The sequence below is a fragment of the Acipenser ruthenus genome, chromosome 55, assembly GCF_902713425.1.
Source record: "Acipenser ruthenus chromosome 55, fAciRut3.2 maternal haplotype, whole genome shotgun sequence".
In the NCBI taxonomy this organism is placed as follows: Eukaryota; Metazoa; Chordata; class Actinopteri; order Acipenseriformes; family Acipenseridae; genus Acipenser; species Acipenser ruthenus.
This window is the reverse complement of record NC_081243.1, coordinates 4,427,324-4,431,182: the sequence shown is the minus strand read 5'-3', so window position 1 is coordinate 4,431,182 and position 3,859 is coordinate 4,427,324. Positions and strand designations below refer to the sequence as shown.

The following is a 3,859-nucleotide window of genomic DNA, read 5'->3' as shown; positions in this document are numbered from 1 at the left end:
AAAAAACGATAAAGTGCTTTTTAAAAACCCAGAAAGTAATGACTAAAGCTGTCATATTAGAAAGGTAAACTGTGAAGGTATGAAACAGAGACTAACAGAAGTAGATTGAAGTAAAATAGAGAAAACATCCACTGAAAAAGGATGGCTGTTTTTTTAAATGTAATACTAGAGGTGCAAAACAATTACATCCCAAAAGTAGACAAATCAAAATCTAAAACAGAATTGCCAAAATGGTTTAATAGATCAATTAAAAAAAATATATTCAGAGAAAAAAGGCTGCCCCTGCTCGCCCCACCCTAATTACAGCCCTGGCAACAGTTCCCTCCCCAGTCAGCCCAGTTCTCCCATTGTTAACACAAGGCTCCTCACACCCAGTCATCTAAACACTGCAGTGTGGTCTGTGTCTGGAGGAAGGAGCTGCTCACAGTGATGCATGCTGGGAAACACTGACTCTAATATCTCAACATGTGCAACTTCCACCCGCCAGTGAATATTAAAGAATGTTAAAAGGTCACAATTAAAAAGGCCAAAACGAGACATTGATGCTAATAGCTTTATTGCTGAAAAAGCTTTACAGCAAGAGAGAGGCTTTTTCCCAGTTTCATGTAACAGCAGACAGTTGTTTTTTTGGCAGGACAGCATTTATACTGGTCAACAGTTTGAGCATTTGTTGTCATGAATGCAAATAAAGAGATTTTAAAATAATTGAGAGATTAAGAAAGTCTCTATATAAACAAGATATTTTTGTCAGTCTGTGAACAAGGCCTGTCACTGGACACTTGTGACATCACAGGGTGGCTGTGAGGAGCTGGGAGAAGAAAGGAGCGTACTGGTCAAACCTGACCCGGTGCAGTGATTATGAGCTGGGGCAAAACAATCAAGCACGCTCTCCAAGTAACGCTTTGTATATGTGCCCATGTGCAGCTGTGCTTCTATTCAAACATGTGTGAGCATGTGATCTCACTGAGAATCTGAGACTACATGTTAAATAAGGACACCTTTCCATACAATGTAAAGACCTGCTTCATGAGAGGCAGGGAATCACCCAATAGAAAAATAATGTTGTCTCTATTATATATCCTTGAAGAGATTGACCAAATGCACAACAGAGAGCAGCTGTTTTAAACAAACTGTGAACGGCCTGATAGAAATAAGTATGGGTGCTGTAGCTGTGTTTGGGGAGAGGGACCACAACAGAAAGGTTACAGCCATGCTACAAAAGAAGGTTGCTGGTGTGTTTAAGCTTTGCTTGCAGGTCTGTTGTCAGGTAAACTCCAGCACTGTGATCCCTGGGCGTTGCTGCTTCTCAGTAGTGCTGGCATCGCCTGCAGTGGTAGGTATGCCAGTCTGAAACCAATTGAAGACATTATCAGCAACCTGGGCAGAAAAGCTATTGTTCTGATCCATATACTAGAGAGCATTGCACAGCTAGGTAATGAGATTGTGGGGTGGTAATGGTCAGCATTGTCTAATAATACAGACAATCAGTGTCACACTGAGCTGCAGAATTGAACTCCCTCCCATGTGTAGACAGCATCCTCCACACTCTTTGTATTGCACTCATTTGAATTTGAAAAAAGCTTTGTGTAATTCATGCATGCAAATTCACAATCCCAAAGTGTATGCTATCAACTGCTAAACTGTGGAGCCACCACAACCTCACAATGCAATCCTATCAATAAAAGACACGTAAACCCTCTATACTAGTTCAAATGCCAAACATGTTTCTTAGGTTTTATTCAGAGCTATCCTGGATCAAAACTCCTCTGTTTTGACCCCTGCTTTTATATTTTGTTTTAATAAAATGACAGAAGTTCCACAGGAGATTGAGGTCAGTGAACCCTTCTTCTCAACTCAAAGCCAGCCCTGACATAATGACCTCCCACAGAGAAACTACTGTACACACACCATAAAACAGCAGCAATCCCATTCATCAGATCTCCTGGTATTATTTGTGGAGTTGGTTACTCCAGCATAAGATCACACACATTGTAATAAGTTTAAGTATACATTTCTTGATCGACAGGTTAGACTTTCCTCTTTCCAGTAAGTTACAAATGACCTCAATTGATCACTAGTTTGAGACAATACAGTTGAAAGATGAATTATAAACTCATCTTGATATTTCCAGTTGAATGATTATGATGGATGGCATCTGTTATAAAACTTATTCCAACAATTCTGTGTCTCTCTTGGAGTTCCATCCATATTTGACCTGGTCGACCTCATGTTCTAAATTGATATGGAATTACACTTGGTGTTCTATTTCAAATTGTTCTAATATATCCCACAGCCAATGTATACAGAAATAAGGCATACTCACAGTGAGTGCAGTGGTACCCATGATGGTAGTAGAAATAGTAGTGATAGTGATGAGCTACAGAAAAAAAGAAAAGAAAATTAGGAACAGTCTATTTTCAACATAGTGGTTAAAGAAAAGAGCTTGATACCAGGAGGTTCACATCCCGGCTCAGCCACTCACTCACTCACTGTGTGTGACCCTGAGCAAGTCAAAATGTAAAACTGGGGTCCTATTGGAAGTGACTGCAGCAGCAGTTGTTGATGCATAGTACACCCCCTAGTCTCGAAGTCACTTTGGATAAAAGCGACTGCTAAAAGACTAATGAATAAAAAAGTAATACTCAGATCCACATTGCCTTCCACTCTGCAGGGCACCACTTTCTCTAACCACTGAGCTGTCAAACCCACCAACTCCCATACTACAGCCCAGCACTAACCACTGAGCTGTCAAACCCACTAACTCCCATACTACAGCCCAGCACTAACCACTGAGCTAGTCAAAACCACTACACCACACTGCAGCCCAGCACTCTAGCCACTGAGCTACTCAAACCCACTACCTTCCACACTGCAGCCCAGCACTCTAACCACTGAGCTATTCAAACCCACTACCTTCCACACTGCAGCCCAGCACTCTATCCACTGTGCCACTGAAGCCTCTCAGCAAAACTACACTGATAAACAATTTGTGCCCTGATTGAAAATAATAAATAAATCCCACTGATTGCTGGATAAAATAAAGTAGAATCCATTTACTTACCATAGTAGCATCTGTACCTTACTGTGAAAGATAAAAGTTATATATTGAGTTCAGTCCATTTGAAGTCACTGCAGTGGCTGCTTTATACAAGAATGGGGTCTCAGTAGTGTATTAGAGAGCTATATATTTCAAAGGAGTGTCTCTATTTGTACATTTCTATTATTGGCAAAATCCAAAGCCAGTGCTCCTTCTTTATATACCCTCCCACAGTGTACAGAACACCTCACTATGTGAGGATGTATTAAATGAAGATGTCATTTCTTATTAAGAGCAGCTCTTTCATACTATTATACAATAATACCCCATTCCATATTTTCAACATCAGCTGTAGGAGGCCCCATTGTTAACATGTATTCATTTCTTATGAAGCGCACAGTACATGTGTATTGTATTGTAGTGTACAGTCACATTCCAACACTCTTGTAGCACACAGACTCCTTCCTTGTGTTACAGACATTTGAGGCTTTTGGTCAGCTATGCATTCTAAACCCAAATCCTCTTAAAATATCAGATTCACACTTACCACGAGCACAGATGCTATAATCTGGAAATGAAATAAACATACACCATTAGATACAATTCTAAAAAAATCTATACAATTCATTTTTACATATTAATGTACCATAATGAAATAAAATACTTACAACAGAAAGCTGTTCCAAAGAGAAAGAAAAACAGAAACAGTGGTTATTGTATTTAATAGTTCACTTTATATTCATGTTTGAATTCCATTTACTGGAATGTTTTCTGTTCCTCTGAGGATACCATTTGATTTTGATAGCTGTTACAGGCTTAATG

The 3,859-nt window shown here is 39.6% G+C and overlaps 1 long non-coding RNA gene across 1 annotated transcript; it reads right to left on the bottom strand.

Annotated features, from left to right (window-relative positions):
* Positions 1-539: 539 nt before the first annotated feature.
* LOC131723402 (uncharacterized) lies at positions 540-3,605 on the bottom strand. Its single transcript, XR_009320260.1, has 4 exons — positions 3,585-3,605; positions 3,062-3,082; positions 2,324-2,377; positions 540-1,347 (listed from the first exon to the last, which is right to left on the bottom strand). It is a non-coding gene; the product is annotated as an uncharacterized LOC131723402 (long non-coding RNA).
* Positions 3,606-3,859: the final 254 nt, after the last annotated feature.